At 35.2% G+C, this 27,489-nt stretch overlaps 1 protein-coding gene across 1 annotated transcript in view; it reads right to left on the bottom strand.

Moving 5' to 3' along the window:
• The window catches only part of LOC149071604 (semaphorin-1A-like), a 293,307-nt gene extending 266,340 nt beyond the window's left edge, over window positions 1-26,967 (bottom strand). Inside the window, exon 1 of the mRNA XM_089247954.1 lies at window positions 26,482-26,967. The gene's annotated coding sequence lies outside the window, so the exon portion shown is untranslated. The remainder of the gene's footprint in view (window positions 1-26,481) is intronic.
• Window positions 26,968-27,489: the final 522 nt, after the last annotated feature.

The following is a 27,489-nucleotide window of genomic DNA, read 5'->3' as shown; positions in this document are numbered from 1 at the left end:
CAGAACCGCTGTTCTAGGGGTTCAATGTCATTGGTGATTGGTTGGAAAACCTGAAATTAAGATTTTTCGACAAATCAGTGGCGGCATTTCATTTTTGGAGCATAGAAATGGTAACTCTAAATGATACAATTTACATCCACTGTGCTTGCGCATGATTTTCAAAGACATTGCAAAGATTATCAGTTAGTGCTCATGTTTCTGTTGTTCGGTGGGATTTGACCCTTTAATAAATTTTCGTAAATGGCTCAGGTTGGTGGGGGGATTTATAGAAAATTATGAAATATGAAAAATTCATACCTTAAAATTTTGAAAATATGCTCTATCACCTAAAAAATAGCAAAATATGCAAAAAAAAAAAAGCAAAGACATGGGAAACCGAGCCCTCATAATCACATATTTTAATCATGCTCGAAACATTCTATATGATAAACATGTTGGGGTATCCATACTTTAGAATTAGACAACCATAAGTATTCTTTATGGGCATTGTATAATATTTCATCATGTACATATATAATGTTTGTAATTGCATTTTGAATTGGGTTGCTGAATTTAGTAATATATGACATTCATACTTGTTATGGGCATCTTTTTCTCAGCCACCTCGTTGGGTAATTTGCCTGTTGTGGCGTTGTATTTGTATTACTTTTACGAAGAGATAGCGTGTATGTCAGAGAAGATGAGATATTCTTGTTTTTTTTTTCTGATATCATCGCAAAGAAAACTGCAAAATTTACAGTGTGTTTGTGTTTTCTTTCCATCCCGTGAAACCATGTTAGTGTTTGTGTAGTACTTATGTCTTGAACGAAAAGATAAACGTTTCTAACATAGTCTCGAAAGAATCGGTCTAACATTTAAACATAACGTTTATATAACCATAAATTTACGATTATGTTGCTGTTTCTATATGTTTTTACGGAAAAAAGACTGATAGTTTGCGATAGGTCTAACTTTCTTTATTTTTATCGTGATCTCTTTTTTTTAGATTTATCTATATTTTTCGCTTTACAGTGGAAATGTCATTAAGGGGGGTTGAGGGACGCAAATTTTCCAAAAAATATATTTTCGAATTTTTCAATTTTAAAATACTATGAAAATTTCTACTTCTAAATGTGTTCAAGTTTATGTTCTAGCCTGTACTAGAAATATATCGAAAATATTTTAATGTAAACTGCTGGCAGGCATTATGTATGATAATGCTTTCCACTAAAATTCTCTTTTCTCGAAACTAAGTTTTTTGTTAGATAAGGAGCATTTTTTCGAACACCACTCAGTGAAATGTCTTGAGACTTTATGTGTCTCTCAACACTATGGTGTTACATACTTTAACACTAGCTTTTAGGATTTTAATTGTTGGTTATTTTTTTTATCGAATTTCAACTCCGACAACATGCAACTTTTTCAAAAATCACCGAAATTTACCCATATTTTGTGCAATGAAATTTTTTTAAATAATTTTAATAAAAAATCCTCCTGTTAAAGTATGTAACACTGTAGTGTTGAGAGACACACAAAGTTTCAAGACATTTGAATGAGTGGTGATCGAAAAATTGTTTTTTATCTAACAAAAAACTTAGTTTTGAGAAAAAAGCATTTTAGTGAAAAACATTATCATGTGTAATGGCTGTCACAACAGTTTACATTAAAATATTTAAAAAAATATTTTTAGTACAGATAGAACAAAAACTTGAACATGGTTATATAGACGAAGAAAATTTCATAGTAGGGCCTATTTAAAAATTGAAAAATTTCGAAAAATGTGTTTTTTGGAAAATTTGCGTGCACCAACACCCTTAAATTGAATAAGAACATCCATAGTATTTGAGAAAAAAAATTTGAGCGCTTAAAATGAAATTTTTAAATGTTCCTTATACGAAAAAGATTTTTCCCATAGGAAAGCATGGAAAACCAAGATCGCGCACCAACCCGCTTATAAGAATTATCTAAAATAATTTATTTATCGTAAATTTACCTCACATATTTTTCGAATATATATGCTATGTTGATACAATGTTTCATACATCTTCGATAGTTATTTTTTTCCCTTGCAAATTTTAAAATATAAAATAAAATAAAAAAATGAATTAATTAATAACAAGTTGCGCGCATGATAAAATAGTTTAATATTACTGTAAACGAATGGAAATTAATTAATTGGGGTACATTACAGTATAAAATTGCAAATTTACGAAAATATTATCACACTGCTTTCCCTCAAAGGTGCCAACATTAGTAAAACATTAGGATAGGTTTATCATATGTCGGACGTCCCGTAAATACGGGATTGAAAGGTGTACATGTGCACCTTTGAAGAAGATTTTTCATTGCATCCAAAACTTTTAATTACTTGACACAAACAGAACCTTTCTTTTCGCGATCAATTTTGAAATATTTCATAAAGCTACAGCATTAATGTAGATTTTTTGATTTTTACCTTCATTCAAAATGCTAGCGCCCTCTATATTGGCTCTACAGGGAACAAAAATGCAATGAAGTAATTAAATGTACGTACGGAAGACAGCATAGACACTTCAAGCCCCGAAGTACAAGTTTTTTATAAGTCTTGACTCCTAATATGGACTCCCAAATGCTTTAGGATGCCCAAATGGGCATCCCTAAAGCATGGATTTCCAATTGGTGTTCCACGGAAGCTTTTTTTGGGGTTCCGTATGATCAAACGCCACGGAACTCTTAAAAATTCCGGAACCCGGGGAGCTTCCAAAGCAGAAAATTTTCTTGTTACTAATACTCGCAAAGCTGTTATTTATTTTAAATTTTAAGGAGATAGTGTAATATTAAGAATTCCAGAAGATTTGAAACAATAACATTAAAAATTTTCCTTTCGGAATTTGGAAGCTGAAGCTCCAGAAATTCGTGAATGCCATTTCCCATTTCATCAGGAAATTACAAATTCTAAAAACTATGGTGTTTTTTTTCTGAAAGTTTTTAATTCACTTGAAGTAAGAATTGTAGAATTTACGTGTACTTTACGGGACACCCAGGAGCAATCTTAACACGAGTCCCACCTGGGCACGGCACCGGGACATACCTCGTTTGCTTAAAAGGAGCTTCCACGTTATTATCTGGCTCAGTAATTTGTGGCAATAAATATGTAAACTAAGAGGTGGTGTCTAAGCCCTCTTTCATTTTTGTCCTGGGGATACGATACTGTTGTAAGGACACATTGTATTTTTATGGGTAACATTCAAAAATTTGTTTGAGTTCCATGGAACCCCGTCATTTTTATCAAGGGTTCCGTGAGAAGTTTTACGTTGGAAACCCCTGTCCTAAAGAATTTTTTCGGGACTGTGAATTTAATAGTGAAAAACCGGGACATCTGGCCATCCTAAAGAACCAGGAATTAGTTAGCTATAGAACAACAATAAGGTAGAACACCCTGTACAAAGTACATCGTTACTGACGACTTAATATTTCTCTTAAGTAAATGAGTGTAACTGAAAAAAATATTAATTTTTTTAAACATAAACATAAAATAATAATTCATTTTCAAAAAATTTAAAAAAATAAATTAATAATAAAGCTTTTAAAGTTATAAAAATATAAATCAATTATTAAATAATTTTGAAAATTAAGAATATCAAAAAAATTTGCATGTAAAGCAATGACTAAAACGACATAAAGTCTGAAATGAATAAATTCGAGAACGAATAGAGGAAAAAAAATTAACAAAAAGTAAATATATATAAATGAAAATTTTAAAATTAAAAAAAATTATTAAAAAAAATAACTTAAATATTAAAACTAAAAAGCAAAAAAATTAAAAAAAAAAATTAAATCGTGCAAAAATTAAAGAATAAATGATACATTTTCGAAATGGATACGATTCTCGCATCCATTTTAATGTCACAAAATTTAATTAATTTACCGGTCGAATAATTCTGAGATTAATTCAGCGTATTAAGAAATTATTCAAATGTATTTTCCAAAAGATGGTGAAGCAAAAATAATTATTGCCCATACATTAATATTTTTTTTAAATACAGTATTATGCAGTATCGATGTGTTTTAATTTGAATCTTAATCCAAAGAAGGGAAAACTTAAATACACAGCCAATAAAAGGTCCATTAAATTATCCAATTTCTCGTGGAAATAAGGAAAAAACACGATTATGTTTTTATTTTCTCGGTCAATTTTACCAATCCTAAGAAAATTGTAGGTTGCTCAATCGGAGTAAAGTAGATGCTTATTTTCCTCTAATCGATAAAATCTCTACCAAGGTAATTTTTCCCTCTCTTTCTGAATATACCAGTGCCGTCTTAAGGAGTGGGCCCACCCGGGCACGGCCTGGGGGCCTCAAGCGAAGAGGGGCATAACAAAAATTAGATCTGGTTGAAATTTTCGGGATGTTCTTTGGTAGGGCCTTAGATAAATCATTTGGCCCGGGGGCCCATGATACTCTTAAGACGGCCCTGACAGGGTGTCCTATAAGTGATAATGCGACATTTATCTGATCAACCGTCCGCCGTAGAGGTATGATTTCAATTTAAAAAATGCTCAACAGGTGTTCATAAATTATCCTTTACCAGTTTTTTTTTGAGAATGAAAAATACAGTGTGTCACAAAATAGAAAATCTAAATAATTTATAGTCATAAACCAAAAAAATTCTCAGGTTTCCAAGTGCAATATTCTTTGAGATATTCGAATTCAGAAATCGGAGTAAAGTTGGAAAAAGGACGGCATAAATGAAGAAAAAGAGCGTGGTCCGTGATTTTTTTTGGTTATTCTTTCATAACTTTCCGCAGATTTTCGAATTCAAAAATATTTCAGCGAATATTGCACTTAGAAACGTGGGATTTGATTTTTTTCGGTTGGCCTCAGGAGATGCAGGGCAACAACTTCCTAATTGGAGGTTGAATGAAAAGGGGGATGGGCGTATAAAAATTTATGTGTTTTATTTTGTCACATACTGTATTTTCACTCTCAAAGCTGGTACAGGGTAATTTTTGAACGCCTTTTGGGCATTTTTAAAAAAATTTAAACTCTAGCTCTACGACAGATGGTTGATGAGATAAAGGCTGCATTAGCACGTACAGGACACCCTGTATATGCAAGTCGGTAAAATTACAGGGTTGAATTTATCTACCCTTGCATTTTTATAGCTCCTAGGTTTTTCATGTTAATGGACATTGCAAAAATTTTCAATTCCTTATATATGTATATTTAGAATGAAAAATATAGGTTTACTCGGAAAATTTAAAAAAAAAAAAATTAAATTTTCTATTTGGAAAATAATTTTACTGAGAAAATTTGATTGGTCGAAAAAAATGTATTCTTCTAGAGTTCGGTTCGTTCGGGAAATTGCATTTTGCCATTTCTTCATTCCATTTGGGGCGTAATTTCAGGAATTTTTTTGCATAATTAGATATTTAACATTGATTGTAAAAAAATATGGGTTTAGTCTAGTTTTAGCCTTGAGTCCTCATAAATATATTTCCCTTTGTTTAATAATTTAAATATTTGTAAATAGATGATTTGTGTATAGTAATTCCAAAAAAAATTACTTCAAATTGCGAGAGAGCGGCCAAACGGGGGGAAAAGTCTGTCCTAGTTGACGCAATTTGGATGTAATTTGCGAAGAAATTTTAAAAATTATACCACATTCGTTGGTTGACTATTTTGTTGAGACAAAAAATGTATTTTGAGCCAATCGTCACCCAGAAGTGTTTTGAATTTCCTGTCATTAACATAGTGTTCTGGATCTCGGCAACGGCATAAGTCCAGCGGCAAAGTTGTGACGTTCATTCATTTGTCATTAATACAGTGAGACTAAACTGGAGCCGAGAAAAAATCGACACTAGCATCTTAAGTGAGAGGTATGGCCACCACAACATGAATTTGAAAGACCTGATTTTTCCAAATGCTGGTCAAGGATGGGTCTGATTATAAATAGCTACAAATGTATATGGTATTTAAGTTGTTGCACGTCACTACAGGTGTGTTCTGAACGGAATTCTATTCGTATTTTTTTGTATGTATTATTATCCAACGTGGACATTGATGTTCGCAGATTCCCTTTGACACGCTGTCTGTATGTTCATATGCTTGTATATGTACAATAACTTGTATAACTGTTTTTCGTGGGCCCTATTCGTGGCCTGCAGACGATATGCGTCTGTGCACCTACCCATGTGGTGTCTGTGCACCCCCATATCTTTGTATTTAATGTCATTTTATGTACAGTAAATGGGGGAATTGTGGGTGTGGGAGGAGTCCTGCTGTTGGTTGGCTTGGGGGCTATCCGTTGTCCTGTTGCGGGTGGTTTGCCGGTCTTGGATGTCATTGTGGGACGGGTGCTGCTGCTGGTTGGCTTGTGGCTATGTGGCCTGGTGTGGGTGGTTTGCTGGTCTTGGATGTCGTCGGATTTTTCCAGCGTGGCCCACGTCTCCTGAGACGAACCAGCTTATATCCCCTAGGTGGGACAGAGCGGGGGCCACGGTTGGTCTGGAGGTCAAGGGACGGGCGTCAAAAACCTTATAATACAGCTAACTGCTTCGAAAGGTATTAAATACATTGAGGAAAGATGTTACTTCTTCTGCTTGCAACATATAAAAGAAATAATTTTTTTTTTTTACAATTAGTGCCTATAAGTGAACTTCGGAAAGGAAAATTATTTCTCTCTACCGGATATCCAACCCGGGTCCTCTTGCATACCAAGGTTTGAATACCGTTGGCTGCGGTATTCAACCAGATAAAGCTGGTTTTCTGCGGTTTTCCAACTAACTTCGAGGCACGAAATGCGAGCTGGTTCCGCCCATTTGAAAAATCTCTCTGCATAAAGCAGGAAGACCTTAAAACGAGCTTTATAATAACCACTGATAGATGGCGCCCTTCATTTCCAACCCAACTCGTTAACTGCAGTAAATTGCAGTATAGCGATATAGTCGAAGTTGGCACCGGAGTGACCCAACCCACACGGGTAAATGGCTTATATCCCGGGAGGTACAGAGCCTGGGTCGCGTCTGGTCTGTCGGAGTTACCACCAGAGAGGACTCCTTTTTACCGAGTAAACACGCATAGTAACGTGATACTGTGAGTGGAGACGTTGCGACCTCAGTTTAACTTGTGCAAATACGCCCCAGATGGCGACAGTAGAGAAAAAGATGTCACAAATTAATGCTTCGGTAAGAATAGTTGTCTCTCTGGCGTATAGGTAGCACTTTTCCACGATTATGCAAGAGCAGCCGGCTTCGATTACCAGTCGAGAACCAGCCCAGTAACTAGGCTAGGGCAACCGGGCGGATGATTTTTTTTTGTCCCGCCGGTGTCCGTAAAAGAGGGATTTTACTGTATTAAGGGAATTGTACGAGGAAACCACAAACTCTCTCTTCAAGATTTTTGTTTGAATCAGGAAAAATAAATAACAAACATTATGATCAGTCTCAGATACGACTAACATCCACAAGTATAAGCATATAATCGTAACCTCACGAGTTTTTTGTCTTTTATTCTTTTTATCGTTAAACCAAGCTATTGTTTTTGTCTTTTGAGCAGAAAGATAAACGATCAAAATTTAGTCTCCCGTACGTCCAAAACTCGTAAGTAACCGCATATAATCGTAATCATAGAAACTTATCTCTTTTTTCGTCTTTTGCGTAGAGATGACGTGTAAGACATATGTCATAAAAAATAAGATATTCTTATGTGTTTTTTCCTGATAATATCGTAAAGAGAACTATCATTTACGTTAAAAAAACAGAAAGAAATTGTGTGCGTGTTTGTGTTTTTGTTCCATTTTCGGGAAACTGTATTATTGTTTTTACAGTACTTATCTCTGGAACAAAACGATAAACGTTTCTAGCGGTATGGAATGGCCTGACATTTATAAGCATCGGCATATAATAATAAATTCACGATTATTTTATTGCTTCCATTTGTTTTCGAAGCAAAACCATAAACGCTGCTGAAATTTTCGGATAGGTCTAATAATAATAATAGTCATAATCCCTTGGACCTTTTCCCTTTATGTTTGGCTTTACATGTAGAGATAGCGTTCAAAGCATTTCCAGAAAATTTTGGCATTTCAATTTCTTCAACGAATCTTCAGAAAATCAGTCATTTTACCGATTTTAACTTACTAACATTCATTGCGGCGATACAAATGTAGTGATTCATCCGCCAAACTCGGATATTAAGAAGTCACATGCCTCTTAACATGGGGGAAAACGATACAATATCATTAAAAATACTATTTAACCATTGATTTATTAGAAATTTTTTCACATATTTTTGATGAAATATGCTATACTGGCATAAAATTTTACATATCTTTAATACATAATTTTTCTAAATTTTTCGAAAAATACATTAAAAACAATTTGCACGCATGATAAAATGACATATCAATGTAACCACACAATATTAAAATTAAAATGAAGAAAACAGTTCATTTTTTTTCATAAAATGAATATTCATTTAATAATCTAACAATTGAGAGATTTACTGTCCCGATTAATCGAACCATCCCTAATTTTATTGATAATTAAATCGATTTCTTTTTAATTATGACCCCGATCCCGCCCACCTATCATACCGCAGATATCCACGAAGCGTTGATGGAAAGCAAGAATACGAAGAGCGGTGGTTAAAGTGAAGAGGTATCAGTAACCCGAGGAAGAGACTACTCCCGCGTCGACGTATATACTCGTTTCTAACAAAGCCAGCTCGAACCGGTGATGATAGGCCGTCCCAATAAACAACAAGCGTCATGTAATTGCTATGCTGTTTTCCTTTCTCATCGATTTTCATCGACAAGAATCAATGATCAAAGCTAAACCTGAGGGATTGCTTATAATCTTGCGAGCCCTACTCGAGGGCTACATCGCAAAAGCTGGAACACCCTCAATATATAGTACTCATACGCACATTTTTTCAAACATTGTTGACATCTTTTCATTGTTGCATTTTTTTTCCGATTCTCAAGTAACTGTTAGAAACAGTAACAGATTTAATTGTTGGAATTTTATGCACGGGTTGGAGAATATTTTTCCATAATTGGTAGAAATAACTACTACTTAACCGTACTAAAGTGCAGACTTGTTGCGATCTTATTAGCGGTTATAGTTTGTTTGCTGTCACATAGCATGGCGGTATCACCCCGCATGGTGCCATCCCCCCCCCGCTTTTCCTCTGCATGGCATGGCGGCATTACCCCATGTAAGGCCTTTCTTCCGGTCACCCCCCCCCCCCCCCCGTGATGGTACCCTATGGCGGCACTCTCTAAGGTTACCCCCTTCTTACATAGAGTGGTGGCATTACCCCGTATGGTGCCATTCCCCTGGTCTTCCCCCTTACATAGCATGGTGACATTACCCCCATATGGTGCCATTCCCCTGGTCTTTCCCCTTACATAGCATGGTGACATTACCCCGTATGGTTCCATTCCCTGCCATTCCCCCGAGATAGAATCCCTCTCATGTCTGGTTAGATGGGGTGAATAAATAGATGGACCATGGGAGGGTGTTGCTACTTTTCCAATAGACACCCTTTACGTTAAAGGTTCCGTAGGGCCTATTAACGTGTGTATCTGTCTGGGGTATTTTAAGTTTAAGTTCAAGATCTTACATATAGCACGACAGCATTACTCCATATGGGTGTCATTTCTCTTGCTTTCCTTCTGCATAGTACGGCAGCATTATCCTATATGGGGGCCTTTCTCCCGGTCAGTCCCCTACCTACATAACACGGTGGCTTCTTCCCGATGTCACCATCCCCCCGGTTTCCTCCTACACCAATGTTTCTCAACCGCCGAGCCGCGGCCCGGTACCAGGCCCTGACATCATTCACACCGGGCTGCGAATGTGATTAGCCATTTAATTTTTCCTTATTCATTTTCCGTTGGTCGTGTGTTTGACCGGGCCTTCGACTCACAAAAATGAACGAAACCGGTCCGCGGGCTTGAAAAGTTTGAGAGAACCACTGTATACTTATACAGCACGGTGGCATTACCCCGTATGCCATTCCCTCGTTTTCTTCTGCATACCACGGCGGCGTCACCCCGTATGACACCATTCTTTCGGCCTCCTTCCAATTAACATTTTATGAAAAAGAAATTTAAAATTAATTTTAATTTCAAATCTGGAAAACAGAGCCGCTGGCCTCTCCCCAATATTAATAAAATTTCGCTTCATTCCAAACCTATTAACAACCAAACCTTAATAAATTTCAGTTAATGAAATAGCACAGAGTAATTTAATCGTCATACCTATAATAGGGCAATCATCCTCATAGGAATTAGGGGGGAGCTAAAACAAATTAAATAATTAAAATATAAATTAATCTTTATACGACGAATACACGGTGAGAAAATCCCCTGGAAAATGATGGAGGATAGAAGATGAGATAAAACAGGATGAGAACATGCTTTTCTTCATCCGAAAAAAAAAAAATATATATATATATATATATATATATATATATAAATGTGTGTAATACAAAGCCAAAGAAAATCTCAAGGGGAATAAACGCTAATGCGAATCAACGTCAAAGTCATTGCGCTTGGGACGTCTTAACATTGATTGGATACAAGACGGAGACGGTGAGAGATAAGATATTCTTATGCTAACCCCTCTCCCACTTTTCCGATAACATCGTAGAGAAAACTGCAAAGTTTACGATAAAAGAATCTTTCCTTATTTTTCTTATCTCGTAAAATTATGTTATGGCTTATGTCTGTGCTGTCTCTATCTCTCTCTCTCTGGAGCAAAAGGATCAACGATAAATGTTTCTGACAGTTCCGCATACGGCTAACATTTATAAGTATCGGCATATGATCGTTAAATATCTCAAGATAAATAACGGATATGCGCTAACTAAAATATCCTTAAGATCAAGGGGAGAGATTTCAAGGATAAGGGAAGTTCTCCGGAAATCCATGTTGAATTTATAGATTTTTCCAATCTTAATAGCCGTTTCGATGTTCGATAGAAGACAGATATTAATTTGATACTTGGGATAATGATCCTACGGGACGTGACCCATGTGTATTCATCTATGTATGTGCAGGGTCTCCCTCAGAAATGCGTAATAGTTAAAAATCCGTAAAAATGAAAGGAATTTGCATATTTTAACGTGGTTTGAGGAAGGGGTTTTCCTTGGTACGGAAGAAGAAATTATTCGCATTTTTGTCAGTAGAATTTGCTGCACGAAAGTAAATCACTGGAGATAGGCAAATCAGAGTCCTATAAAATGCAGGGTGTAATGCCTGATTTCTCTGTAAACTTCCCTGTTGCTACTTCACCACAAACATCAACTCCGGCTATACCATTCATTATATAGTGCAATTTACTGCCATTAACGTGTTGGGTTTGGAATAAAGGCGTTATCAATCGGTGGTCGCCGTAAGCTGGCTAGGGAAAATATCTTGTAAACCTATGTTCTTTTCCCGATTTGAACCTGGGACCTGACGGCAACGTTTACGGTGGTAGATGAGCATCTTACCACTCGGACCTGTTATGGTTAGATTTTCCTGTTACTGGCGCTTAGATAAGGTTTCATTGTGATGTTTGGTAGATATAAATCACTTTTGGTAAAGTTTTACTTCAGAGCCACTCAACAACGTTTCGGATGAGAAGAGATTGCCAAAAGGTTCGTCTAAAGTTCTAAGATTTGCTCCAGTGAAGCGCCCTCTATCAACAAAAGTTCCAACTAAAAAATTTATAAAACGTACCAAGAAATCCCCCCCCCCCCCCTTCGCGAGAATAAATTTTTTTTGCAAACCGCATTCGAACATTCCAGTTCCTTAAATTTTTATGAATTTTATGAATTTATATGAGAAACCCTGTATACCGTCGAGTCATATTAATGTGACCGTCTCCAATTTTAGACATACCGTGTGCTCAGAAAATAATCTGAATCTGAATATCACGGTTTGTCGGTGGCACCGGAGAAGTCTCCATTACCACGCTTAGGAAGTTCCAGTAAACGGCTGTGAAGGGTAAAAATTGTGGGTAGAGAAGTGTGTGTGTGTAAAGAAGAAAAAGAGGGGAAAAAGAATATAATAAAGTCCGGGAAGAAGAGACATTTATACTTTCAGAAAGTTCTTTGCACAGATTCAACATGGCCATTACAACATAATTTAATATGAGCCCAATAACAATCACTCAGTTTGGTTGCGGAAAATAAAAGCCTCTATAGATGAATCTCGAGGAAAACAAACCCTAACAATTGTCATTTACTCATCAACACTCTTACACTGTTCAGAGTCTTTATTTCTACTAGAGTCTGAGAAATGATAAGGATAATAAGGCACCTACAAGCCACATAAAAGACAAAATAGACTCGTATTCAGTTAATTAGTAACATTCTGCCAGTCCCTGCACAGAATGTTCTTTGGCCTTGCGCATTTAGCCACATTATCATATCTGTAAGTTGAGATGTTTCTAATATGCGAGTATATGTGTGGAGATTGATTCTCTGTTGCTCTTAAATTGTTTTCGCCGCAGCTTTTTAACGTAATTGAAGATAGTTGTAACATTAGAATCTCTCCTAATGTCTTCGTTTCGAATATAATATGGAGACTTGATGATCCTTCTGAAGAACTCGTTTTGAAATACTTCAAGTGCGTACATGTTAGCCTTCCTGGCATAAGGTCCATCCATAACATGCGCAGAAAAGAATCGGGCGAACAATCGCCTTATAAAGGAGAATCCTATTGTAATATGACAGCTTGCTTCTAGGGAAATATATTTTGTATAGCTTGTTAGTTGCCGCATTTGCCTTCCTGATAGTTCCCTCTAGATGCCTTCCGAACATAAATTTAGTATCTAGCCAGGCACCTAATTATTTTACGGATGCCTGCGCAGTCAAGTCAGAATAATACAGGTTGCATTTAAATATTACAAGGTTAATAAGTTTTAATAAAATACATTGACTTGCTAATACAGGATGTTTGTTCCATAAAGTCCTAAATAGTTTTAAATTCATAAAAATTAATGAAATTGATATATCCTATACAGTTTGTGAAAAACTGTGTTTATGACATGCTCTGAAACTGTTCATAAAAAAGCTAGATAGATATAAAATTAAAAATTTTTTTTTTACTTTCACATTACTGCTTAAAATTATATATTTTTATGTGTATCAATGTTGTACCCAGAATATACTCGCATCATCTTGTTTAAATTTCACATAATATGGATTGCCATTTTACATTGAACTGTTATGCATCATGCCTTAAATTTCTTGTTTTTTCTATAATTATATATATACTGGCGGCTCACAATGGCGCGAAAAAAATGTAATACAATTTCTTTTTGGCTTCCTAGAAGGACTTAGTGTCCCTTGGGGGCCACATAGCGTATATTCGTTATACGTGTGTCTTTTTTTCTTTTTCTTTTGTATTCCTTTTCGTATGTTATTGTCCAGTATTTGTGTAATGTGTATGTGTGTGTATTTGTTTGCTAACAATAAAAAAAAAGTTACTCTCCTGAAGAGGGAATTTTTTGGGGAACAAAACAATAGTTGAAATTCTTTTCGATAGAATGCACTGCATGAAAGCGAATCACGGAATTTTGGACTTGAACCTTTCTTAAATCTCTTCCATGTCCGAAATGTTCGTAAATCATCAGCCGGTGATTCGTGGCTGAGATAAAACTAATTGACCAATAATACGTAATTCTCCAACGCCAACATCACAATTAAAACATTATGTGAACGCCAGTAACAAGAAAATCCACAAATGAGCTATTAATCATAAACCCTGCATTTTATGACTCTGATTTGTATATCTTCAGCAATTTGCTTTTGTGCAGCGCCTTCTATCAACAGAAATTGTAACTAATTATTTTCCTTATATGGATATAAACAAAATCCCCCTCCGTGAGAATAACTTTTTCCGGAAAAACAGCATTCAAATAAACCAATTCCTCTAATTCGTGTGAGTTTTAAACCATTTACGAATGCGCGTGGCACCACGTGTCACAATCCGAAGGGCATTTTTACGATTTGGTCCCGTGTAAATTCGTTAAATAATAATCATTACTACGGAGATGGAAACCCAAACAGCCAAATTACCCTCTCCGTTGCTTGTACGAAAATCAATTTCAAGGCAAAATCTCCGCGACACACCGTACATACGAAGTATTAAAAACGTTCATTACTTAACTCGAATTTCATTAATTAATTCAAATCCAAACATCGAAACAAATGTCACAAGGAGCAATGAAACTGTAATTTGGCACTGGGTGCAGCATTTCCTCTTGAAATTAAGCACACAGGGAGAAATTGCACAAAAAGAAAAACATTATGGAACATGAATTCAAACCAGAAAAAAAAAAAAGAGGAAAAATTCCCGGAGAAAATTAATGAATTAATGTCAACGTCGTTTCCCCTCCCGTTTTGTTCCGCATGTAATCATATTTCACTCAACGTCAACTTTTCCTGCCTCTCCACACACCAAAAAGTCTCTTATAACGTGGTGTATATACACATCCGCGACGCATAATGCCCCCAGAGGCAACTTCTGTTTTCGGGTTTTGTAGAGAGAATGGCGCTTGAAGTCCATTATAAATGCTTCATTTACCGCCACCAGCAGCAGCAGCACCATGTCTACTCCTCTTTCCATGAGTCTTGATAGCGACGTTGTTTAATTAATAACCAGAGGCTGTTCGTCCGTCCATCCATCCTTTTCTCCCTTCCACAGCCTTTGGACTCTAACCTAGTTTTCGTAAACGTAATTTTCAACGTCCGAGTAGGTGGCAATGCTTTTCAGCGAGGACTAATTAAAATGTGATTACTTAAAACTAGTGTGTGTGTGTGTCTATGTACAGAGACACGTGTGTGTACGTTTCAAACACCTCTCTGGGAATCAGTTCGATTTCCGACTAACGAGTCGAAAACTTGTGCCCTTGTCTCTTCTGTTCCGGGACAGTTATTCCGGCTGTGGCATTTGGACATTCCCTGCATATGGCTCTTCCTCGTGGAAGATCGAAATTTCCACCCAAATTGACAGATTGGAAGATTTTCAAAGAGAAGATTGGGTAGAGAGTCTGGTGGGATGGAATAATTTGAAACATCGGATGAGATGATTGGATGATCAGATCAGATGATTGAGATGATTGAGATGATCAGATGAGATGATTGAGATGATCAGATGAGATGATTGAGATGATCAGATGAGATGATTGAGATGATCAGATGAGATGATCAGATGAGATGATTGAGATGATCAGATGAGATGATTGAGATGATCAGATGAGATGATCAGATGAGATGATTGAGATGATCAGATGAGATGATCAGATGAGATGATTGAGATGATCAGATGAGATGATCAGATGAGATGATCAGATGAGATGATCAGATGAGATGATTGAGATGATCAGATGAGATGATCAGATGAGATGATCAGATGAGATGATCAGATGAGATGATCAGATGAGATGATCAGATGAGATGATCAGATGAGATGATCAGATGAGATGATTTGAGAAATTCATAAAAGCTGAAGAAATTGGTATACTCTCTTGGATGCAGTTTGCGAGAACGCCATTCTCACGGAAGAGGATTTTTTTTAATTTTTGGTGCGGAAAAAAAATTTAAATTTTTGCCGATAGTGGGCGCTGCGCGAAAGAAGATAACGTAATTCTTTCACGGAATCTTTCTTCAATCTCTTCTGTGCCTGGAACATTCGTAGGGATTCAGCCAGCGATTCGTGGCTGAGGTTAAACAACTTCACCAATTGTGCTTCAGCGACTAATGTCAACATCACATAAGCTCCAGTCATAGGCGGAGATTGCGTGAAAATCTGGGGGTGAGGCACGGTGATGATTGCTGTGGGGGGGGGGGAGATGATGAGGATCATGTCAATTCATATACACTGAATCAGTAGGCTCCACCTTTGACGCTGAGGGGAGGCAATGGACCCCACGCCCCCCCCCCTCCTGTATCACCGCCCATAGCTCAGTAACAAAAAAATTCAACAATAAGCTATTAATCATACACCTTGCTCCCTTATAAGACTCTGATTTGCATATTTCCAGTGATTTGTTTTCGTTTAGCGCCCTATATCGATGGAAAGACGAACTAATTTTTTCTCGATGGGGGAGTAATATTCCCCTTCGTATAAATAACTTTTTTGCAAATAAAAGTTGATAGTAACCGTGTTGAATTTCGTAATTCTCGTAATAACCAGAGTCTGTTTAAATAATAACAACGGCCTCTTACCATGGGTGGAGATACGGGGCGGGGCGGGGGTGGCATAGCCCCTCCCCCAGCGTCAAAGGTGGAGTCGACTGATCTAATGTATATATGTATATATGAATCTACATCATCATCATCATGTGTCTCACAGCAATAATGACCGTGCCCCCCCTCCAGACTTCCAAGTCTATCTCAGCCTATTCCCCTTACGATAATAGGAAGGCTTTTATGTAAATTTGGTTTCTCAGTAGAACAAACAAGCTGTACAATCAACTGCAAAAGGACACACTTCCAGGAGCATTCGTCATTGCTGGGGGAGGAGTTAACTTCAGTGGTTTTTATAGGATGGGCTGCTTGACCCCCCCTGTAGGTCCGCAAAAAGTTTTTCTTATGTTTAGTGCGAAAAAAGAATATAAATTTGAATACAAATACTGTATATTAACTGACTTTAGCAGATCCAAAAAAAATGAAAATACTATGGCGGAACTTCCCATAACACAAAAACTCTCTATTGGCGGACACTTCCCGACAATCTCTACCCCTCTTCAATGACTCTTGATAGTGATGTTCTTTATTATTTACCAAAAGGATTTCGTCCATTCATTCCACTCTCTCGCAGCCTTTGACTGTAACCTAGTTTTCGGTAATGCAATTTTCATCGTCCGAGTAGGTGGCAATGTTTCAGCGAGGACTAATTAAAATGTGATTACTTAAAACTAGTGTGTGCGTATATACAGAGACACGAGTACGTTTCAAACACCTCTCGGAATCAGTTCGATTTCCGACTAACGAGTCGAAAACTTGTGCTGTTGTCTCTTCTGTTCCAGGACAGTTATTCCGGCCAAGCCACTGTAAAGCATTTGGACATTCCCTGATATCGCACTTACTTCCTCTTCCTCGTGGAAGATCGGAAGTTCCACCCCCCCCCCCCCAAAAGTGACACATTGGAAGATTTTCAAGGAGAGCATTGGGTAGAGAGAGAGAGAGAGAGAGAGAGAGAGAGAGTGTGGTGTACGGATGGAATACAGAATTGGAAAAGTAGAGAGAGTGCTAGAGAAATCCCTGATTAGCGGCACCCTCGTTACTACTACTACTAACATTTCCTCGTTAAGTCCTTTTCAGCAAAAGTTGTGCTTTCTAATTACAGGCTTAAAATTACAAAAGGAAGTTCGGGAAAAGTACGTGAAGTGAAAGTCGTAAATTCGAAATGATCATTCGATCGGCAGTAATATGGTTGGCGTGGAATTGAGCTTTGTTGCAATGCATTGCCTTTTCCCTTCCCTCTGAGAATCATGCTCTGGTAAACACAAATGCCCATCTAGTTCGGAATGTTCTTACCCACCCCTCCCACCCCCCCCATTTAAAAAGCTTCGAGGAATGGTAACAAACTCAAAAGTGATTATATATAATGGTTGAGAAAATCGCTGATTTGTTGGCTGGGGGTGTTTACTAATTGCTGGTGGAGAAAACGTTTCAAATTTTCACTGATGAAGAATTGTTATTAGTTTTTGAGTTCGAGTTTAGGGGTGAAAATTTTAGATGCGTTTCCAGAAAAGATTTAATTTTCGGATAGAGACTAACAGTAGATGTATCACACCAGTATTTACCGTAAGATGGCCCGCTGACTCCTGGGGGTCCGCGAAACGAAATCTGTTCTAAATGATAATAATTAATCTACGCAAATACATTTGCATTTAGAAGAGTGATATACCACCAACGGGATGAACAAAAAAGCCATAAAAAATCCACTGTGGATCGGTGATTCTCCCGTAGGAGATTTTTTTCGCTGTCAATGTATCACCACGGGTAGAGGAGTGCAAAGTTTTTCGCTACTAGTCCTCGGGACCACCACAATTTTTTTTCTCGGTGGTCCGATTGTTTGATCAGTGATCGCGGACCACGAATGATTTCCAACGCTGCATATACTGTATATTAGCTGACTCAGATTGCAAAAAACTTCATCTGATACGAAGAAGGCTTGTCCACTTCTTGGAATGGCGTCGCCTTGAGGCAGACCTAAAATTGTGTTTCAATTGTATATACAACCTGGTTTATACCATGGCCAGACCCATTCCTAAGAAGACATGCATTGCAAATAACTGAATTTCCAACTGCCAGGGGCAATACCAGATATTACAGCTTCCGAAGACGGGTTGACAGGGGGTTTGGAACAAATTTTGCGTTTATTCCCTGAACGCTTTTGGTCTTTCATCGTTTTCCTCATGCTCTGCCTTTTTTTTTAATTTATCGCATATTGAGTCTTATTTTTTTGTATATTATTGTTTTATTGTCTGTTTGCGTTCAGGGATTTTATTCATTTATTTACTTTTTTACCCTATTCACCCCTTTTGCTTACAAGCCATTGGCAAGAAATTCGGATGATATCTATGTGACGAATGAGCGATAAATATGGTAACCTTGTCCAAACCTAACTGCACATTAGAAAAAGGGAAAGAAGGTGGAATAAAAAAATGGAAGAATAAACACAAATGGAGAACAGTGTAATGGACAAGTACAGATAAGAGAATACGTAAACGAAGTAGATTTATCTTTTCACCTTTCACCTACCTGTTTTCTTTCGCTCTGATATATGTATATAGTAGAAGAGTAAACTATATGTGGGGGAAAAATCACAAATGATTGTATAGAATTAAAAGGAAGGTTAAGAAGAACAACTTCATAGGGTTACAACAAAGGTGTGAGGAGAGAAGAAATTTGGAGTTTTGAAGCAATAATACGTCCTTGATCGTAAAGTGGTTGATTAGTGTCATCTTTTTATCATTCATTTCATTAATTGTACCACAAAAAAATACCATGCCTTAAAATACAAAAGATACTTGTCAATACTTTTCGTTTCTAAGAAATATGAATGTCTCGATTTTCTCTTTCAGCTCGATCACTATCATTAAATTCGACGTCTCTTAAACAGAACCGCTCTTAGGGGGGAGTGCGAAAGGAGCTGTCGCACTGGGCTTTGTGAGGCCCCGCGATAAAATTGAATTGAAAGCTTTCATCAATTCTAAATTCTTAAATTTTTCTTGCATTAACTCTGAGTTTACATCAATTCTGGATTTTTTTACATATTGTTAATTCTGAATTCTGGAATTATTTCTTTCATCAATTCTGGAATTATTTCTTTCATCAATTCTGGAATTATTTCTTTCATCAATTCTGGAATTATTTCTTTCATCAATTCTGGAATTATTTCTTTCATCAATTCTGGAATTATTTCTTTCATCAATTCTGGAATTATTTCTTTCATCAATTCTGGAATTATTTCTTTCATCAATTCTGGAATTTCATCAATTCTGGAATTATTTCTTTCATCAATTCTGGAATTTCATCAATTCATGAAATATTTCTTTCATCAATTTTGGAATTTCATCAATTCATGAAATATTTCTTTCATTAATTCTGGAATTTCATCAATTCATGAAATATTTCTTTCATCAATTCTGGAATCACTTGTCTCATCAGAATCATTTGTCTCATCAGAATCATTTGTTTCATCAGTTCTGGAATCACTTGTTTCATCAGAATCATTTGTTTCATCAGTTCTGGAATCACTTGTTTCATCAGAATCATTTGTTTCATCAGTTCTGGAATCACTTGTTTCATCAGTTCTGGAATCACTTGTTTCATCAGAATCATTTGTTTCATCAATTTTGGAATCACTTGTTTCATCAGTTCTGGAATCACTCATCTGGAATCACTGGCGACTCATCCGAGGATGATGTCGCTCTCTGCTATCCATACAAAGGTTTTTAACAGCTGGCGGATGCGAAGGTACATTTTGGAAAAAAAGAAAATTCAACTGTCCCTGCGGGGAATCGAACCAGCCTCTTCTAGATATAGATGGCCTCCGCTCTGGTTGCCATATACGTCATTCACCCACCTAGCAAGTTTGCAACATTTTGAAACACGTCATCTTATTTCGTTTCTTCTTATTTTAGCGTAGAATCTTCCTGATTGGCTCACAAATACCACATAGTCATTGGATGTGGGGCATAGAAATCGCCAATTCTGAGCCCTATCTTTTCTTTTCCTCACAACGATGATACTGGCACGAGCAGGAAATTTTTTTGATGATGAAGTACTTACTGACGTCACAAGCAGACTGTGGAGGCCTTCTATCTCTAGGAGGTGCTGATCGAACCCACGTCCTTTCACTTCCGGGTGAACGCTCTAGACCACATTAGCATTTATCGATACTGACGTAATTACTTTGGATGTTGAACAACAGTATATTGTTGTATTTTTCGTCCATATCAAAATTGATTCTATACTAAATTATACCAAAATTGAAAGAAAATTTTATCTTATAATTATAAATTTCTAATTCAGTTAATTACCCCGAATTTCTTCAACTTGATTTCGAAACCTCTGTATACTTATGATATTAAAATCTCAAATTAAAATTGTGTGAATATTTTTACATTTTTGTAAACTATTTTAAACTTTATATTTTATGATATTCTATTACATACTGCTTTTTTTCCGTTTAAATAATTCGAATTTTAATATTACTTAATTGTAGATTTTACAATATTTATCGAAATACTAGAAGTTTTCCTAATTTTACCAATGCATTATTATAAATGCTAATTTTTTGAAGTAATCTAATAGCGAATTTTTTTTTCTCTAATTTTCAAATAAGAATTTCTTTTGTTTTTCAATTAGTTTATTGAATACTAATTCGTTCTCTTTTTCAAAATAATTCATTAAATAATTCTTTTTCCCACATTTTTTTAAATGATTTATCAAATACTCATTTATTTCCTGTTTTTTTAAAGTAGTTTATTGAATACATATTTTTCCGTCTTTTTTAAAATAATTTATTGAATACATATTTCCCGCTCTTTTTCAAAGTAATCTATTGAATGCATATTTCCCTCTTTTCAAATAATTTATTGAATACATATTTTTCCGTCTTTTTAAAAATAATTTATTGAATACATATTTCCCGCTCTTTTTCAAAGTAATCTATAGAATGCATATTTCCCTCTTTTCAAATAATTTATTGAATATACATATTTTACCCTCTTTTCAAGTAATTTATTGAATACATATTTTTTGCCTTTTTTCAAAGTAATTTATTGAATATATATATATTTCCCCTCAAAGTAATCTATTGAATACATACTTTTCCCCCTGTTTCTAAATAATTTATTGAATACATATTTTTCCCTCTTTTCAAAGTAATTTATTGAATACATATTTCCTCTGTTTTTAAATAATTTATTGAACACATATTTTTCCCCCTTCTTTTCTAAATAATTTATCAAATATTGATTTTTTTCCATCTTTTTAAAATTATTTATGAAATACCTATTTTTTCCTCTTCGTTTAAATAGTTTATTGCAAAATTTTTATACTTTCTTTTCCCTCAAAATTTTATTAATTAAATACCCATTTTTTTTCCTTCATTTAAAATTCATTAAATGCTAATTTTTTTTTAAAGTTTCATTACATACAGGCATCTTTTCTTTCACTTAAGTATTTTAATAAATGCTAGAATTTTTTTCCCCTTTCATATATATTTTATGAAATACTAGAATTTTTATTAATTTTCTGAGCTTAATAGAATACGAATATATTTTTTAACTTTTTAAAATATATTACTTAAACACGAAAGTTTTTTGTATTGAAAGTATTTTGAATTGAATATGAACAAATTTTTCTGTCGTCTTTAATTACTTTATTGAAAATTAGGCTTTTATTGCTTTTGTTTTTACTTTTCATTTTATTAAATATTTAAATATATTAATATTTTTCAGTACAGTTTATATTTCACAAGATAAAATTAAAGAAAATTAAAGTGTGTTTCAATCCTTAATTAAGTTTTTTTCCCCAGAATTTCATCAGTAGATTTGTTCTTGAACCACTACAATACTAAAATAATAATAATTTATTGCTAAAAATTTGACCCAGGAGATATAAAAATTTTGATTTGATTTAAAAAAAACAGCTATTAAATGAGTAAATGATTTTTGTGATAAATCCCGAATTATCAAAAAATACATCAATTAGCATTTATGGTTAACTTCTCTAAATTCAGGATTACACTATAAAAAATTGATAAAAGTTTTTAATAAAACTTGAACAAACGCAACCAATAAGCGTATCGGTTACATTCGAGCGAATGTAACCGACCGATACGCTTATTATGGTTGCATTTTTTCAAGTTTTATTGAATTTATTTATGTGAGCGAATGTAACAAAAAGGAGTATTTGTTGTTTTTTTTCAAGTTTTGTAAAAAATCGTTTATAAAACTTTTATTATGTAATCCCGGCCTAAAACTACCTCTTCCCGTACCTATGGAAGCTGGACATACAGAGAAGTGGTCAATTGAATGCATATTATGGTTTGGAATGGGATAATATTGGAATGTATTTTACATTTTATTATTTTTATAAAATATTTAAAAGTAATATAGTAAATTCTTGTAATATGGAATACCAGGATTTTTTCTGCTTTCAGGTATGGTAATTTTAGTAATGAACAATTTCAAATGCCCCTTCCCCGATGTTATGGAGTCAGTGTTGCTCAGTTGTCAGGGTCATTAGGGCTGCTATACGAGAATATTTGTTTCTACACTTTCTAAAATTTACACAGGAAAGTTTATGCGCCCAATAATTTAAAACTAAGCATAATGTACATCACAAGTGTTGTATCCCTTCCAGACCCTAGTGTCACAAATGCGTGGGTTGGTTTTGCTCATTGCAGAATGTTTCCTTTTGACCTCAGGTAGTGAAACCCTGACTTAAAAGATTCGGAGGGCAGCATTTAAAAGTTGAAATTTCAGAGGGGGTTTTTAAGATGGCTTTCAGAAAATGTCTCCAATAAAAGTGCGATTTATTGAATAGAATATATATCATTTTCAAATAGTGATTCTCTCTGGTTAGATGGAACACTATTTTTCTTTCACAGATTGTGTGTCGGTGTCGGATAACATGAAATACTGTTAGTATTATCTGAGTTGGGCAAAAATATCTCTTGAAGATGGAAAGTTTTGTAAGATAGAAGGGAAAAGATCTGGAAATAATGCGTGTCTCCTGTTCTCAGTGGTCCCACCTTAGGTCCCACCTTTGGGGCAGTAAAAAAAGATTGAATTTTTGACTCTTGTAAATAGACTGCGACACCACACCGCATCATCACAGCTACAAAAACAAACCATGAAATTCTCATTTTTGATTGTCATAGACTGAAATTAAGTCCGAATTCTGATCAATTTGATTTAGTTTTCTACAATTTAAACTCCCTATTCCATGTTGCCCGAATGATCCATATTACCCACGAAAATGGTTTTTTAATGCCTTTTTGCTTAGTTCTAATATTTATATTTACGTACAATGCACTTGTCAAAGCAAAGATAAGAAACAAATTTGCACAGACAGGTTCCTACCATGTTTAAAATTGGGATGATCAAAAAAATAATAAAAAGTAGTATTTCCCATATTACCCGAATGTATTATAGATTATTAAAACAAAAAATCGTATTATACTATCAAACATCTAACAAAAATAATAAAATACTACATATAGTATATATGCTACTGCCAAAGACCAAAACTGGCTAGTCACGAAGTAGCCGGCCAGATAGCGAATTGGCCAATTTAGTTGTAAACTACCTCGGCCAATGCCCGAATTTCGGGAATTGGCCAGCCAGTTCGTGAAGTGGGCGGAGCTCCCTTACCAAAGTCCGATAACAAAAGACATGATTCGGAATCATCGTCAAGTTGGAGTATTTTTCGTGATAATTATGTAACTATCAATTCTTATTGATAGTAATTATCATTATTATCCAATACAGCTGCTATATACAGGGTGTTCTAAAATTAGACCGACAAACTCAGAGGGTGGTTAGTAGGCATCAAGAGGAACAGAAATCGCAATGGAGCATGGTGTAGCAAACCACGTTGAGAGGGTGAAAATCACGAAAAACGCATGCAGGTTCCGACGTCACGCTGGAACGACAAAAAATACAATTATAAATACAAAGAGGTTTATTTGATTAATTATTCCAAGAGTTGTTGGAAGTGGCTTCCGCTGGTGTCATTGCACAGTCTAGAACGACGTAAAAACGATTCCTGGACGCGCTTGAAGATACCAGGTATACTTTTGATGTCGTCCGCACAATAGCGCTAATTTACGTCGTCCGCAGCGCGTGATCCTACTCCAGCGCATGCGTTTCGCGACGCTGCTTACGCCAGATATGGTGAGCGAACCCACGAACGCATTCAGCGATCAACTAACATCAACCTTTCATCTCTGGTACTCAGAGCCTGCATGCGTTTTTCATGATTTTCACCCTCTCAGCGTCGTTTGCGACACCATGTTCCATTGCAATTGCTGTTCCTCTAGATCCCTACCAACAACCCTCTGAGTTTGTCGGTCCAATTTTGGAACACCCTGTACAGTCAAATATCAAAGCGATGGAAAGAAAAACGGATTTGGCGTCTACCGGACCGTATTACATCAGCACATCGACATTTGGCCAGAGTACTCCGGCCACTTCGCGAATTGGCCGGCCAAATCGCGTATCATTTCTGAAAATCGTACTTTGGCCAAAACTCTCGGCCAATTCATGGAAGTGGCCGACCTTTTCGAATTGGCCACAATTCGAGCTTTGGCAGTGACATATATAATACGAAATATAACTTTAGTAGTAAATTAATGTGAAACACTATACAACATCATAACATTTAATTCGTTGAACGTATAAATATCTTAATAATGATAACATTACATATATATATATATATATATATATATATATATATATATATATATATATATATATCCAGTGATAATTTTAAATACATACCATGTTAAGTTTGTAAAAAATATTATCAATACCGTAATAAAAATGTAATATTTGCATAATCACACAAATTGAGGGTAATGGCATGATGATAACAATACATCATTCTGCGTTGTTCAATCGAGTAATAATATGAAATTTTTACGTACAAATTTATTTAAAAAAATTTTTTAATTAAAAAGATTGTTAAAATTGCAAAATTTTATGTCAAATAATGCTATTCGGAACTTTGTATTATTAAAATTGAATGATATAAAATTTCACATTCCTCAATAAAATGATAAAATTATTATTTTTTTAATTAACTGAAATGGAATTTTATATTGTTAAATTGGGAAATGTAAATTGGATTTTACACAGCCAAAATCAAGTGTTATAAGTTTTGAAATTAAATAAGCTAACAAATACAGAATTTCATAATTTTTATAATCTAATATTTAGAAAATTCGATATCATCAATTGAATAAAGTTTTACGAAATTCTAAATTATTAAGCTAAATTAAATTTCGTGTTGTTATAAATAAAATAATATTCAATTCCATGCAATATGAAGAAAATAAGTTAATAAGATATCATTCTATTTTATTTAATAAAGCGTAACAGAATAATTTAATAATTTTTATTTTCCCATTGCCGAAATTGAACGCAATGCCTGTTATTCTATTAGTAATTTACATATGTTACAGTGAATGTAATAAATCCGGCTATTATGCATAATCGCCGAGCATTTTGGTAAACTTGATGCATTTCCTTAAATTTATCACTTTTTTACCAGTGATTATGCCTAACACCCAAGCGTCGTTGGTAAATTTAATAAGTATTTAAAAAAATTATCACTTTTACAGGTGATTATACATAATACCCAAGCGTCGCGTCATCCGTAAAGATGATACTAAATCTTGTACTATATGATAATATGATACATGATAATTCATACATATGTTGTATCATTATATCGGGTTTGACTATATTCATCACACATACATAGACTCATTTGGAATTTTGTCTATGTTTATGAAATTCACCAATTACATTAGGGTATTATGAATAATCACAGATAAAGGCGATAAATTTCAAGTATTTATCAAATTTACCAACGACACTTGGTTATTATGCATATTCACCTTTAAAAGTGATAAATTTATAAAACTTACCGAGACGATTCACAAGTACGCATAATAACCGGTTATTATGTACAGATAATTTGCAATAATTTGAAAAGATGATTTACTCGAGAAATATTTACTCTGAAAAATGAGAAATTATTGAAATTCGCGAACACATATAACTGCCGCATACATGTCGTTTACATATCCCGCCATGACGACAAGTATTCGGTAATCATCACCACATGATAATAATAATCTTAACATAATCACGACACCTCGGCGAAATAACTCGCGTCACTGACATTACTGAAAACGATAATATCGTAAATCATTGAAAGATTTCGGTTCAACAATAACTTTCTGACAATACTGGAAATTATTACTCACCCGATAATGGATGTCACGGCTGTGAAACGTCCGAGGGACCGTCCGAGTGTCCGTATTCCTAAACGACGAAAACAGCTGGGCAAAAATTTCGGTCCGGTCACGCCTTCTAAACGTGTTTTAGGCTTAAGTTAGACCAACTCTTTGCATCTAGCGCACTACTACTCGACAGTGTTCCTTCGAGAGCCCTTTTTATACGCTACTGACACCACGGTGAAGATTCTCTCTTCGATTCGGAATCCGTTCTTATATCCTTCTCTTCAAATATTATTTAATTCGTGTATTATATTAAAAAAAAAAAAAACACGTAAAAATCGAGTAAAATTTCTCGAGGAAAAATTTAAAAAAATTTCCCGTCAAGAAGATAGTTCTTTGAGAGGGGAAACGTACGTATCACTATAAGGAAATGTTTCTTAATTGCCGACTCAGAAAATAAAGTAAGATAGAGAGTATAAGAGTTTGTGTGTGTTGTTTTCACATGAGAAAAGAGACTCCGAAATGCACGGAGAAAAATACTGCGACCTCCTTCTGTTTTGCGCATGCGTCCTGGATTGGAATTGATCGGTAAGGTTTTCTGGACGTATGTCGGTTGTGGAAAGAGAACAGGGTTTTCAAGGAAAACGGGACATAAAAATATATATGTATGTAAAAAAAAAAAAAATAGGGGAAACTGATAACAGTCTCTGGAGACTGTGAGAGAAAAGCAGTCCTGGCGATTTCCAGGATGTTAGAAGAAATATAGTATTAACAAGCTCATTGGTATATAGGATCGAGGCTCATTAGGATAACAAAACAGTATATTTGAAATTTTTTGTGGTATTTTAGAATAATGTAAGTCACGGTAGGTTAATTCGAAATTTTGGATAAATGGAGTGTAGGAATTTCTCTAAAGAGTTTCTTATTTTCGATATAATGTCAAAATTTCCTGTTTTAGGCAACCTACTGGCTACGTCAGGGACACTTATTTTTTTTTAAACGGTGTGGTTTTTAGAAAACATGTGGTTTTAATCA

Source organism: Pholcus phalangioides, unplaced genomic scaffold, assembly GCF_987345545.1.
Source record: "Pholcus phalangioides strain wild (caught in Gottingen) unplaced genomic scaffold, Ppha-v1.0 ptg000018l_1, whole genome shotgun sequence".
In the NCBI taxonomy this organism is placed as follows: Eukaryota; Metazoa; Arthropoda; class Arachnida; order Araneae; family Pholcidae; genus Pholcus; species Pholcus phalangioides.
Note: the sequence above shows the minus strand (reverse complement) of the source record. Positions and strands in the feature narration are given on the sequence as shown.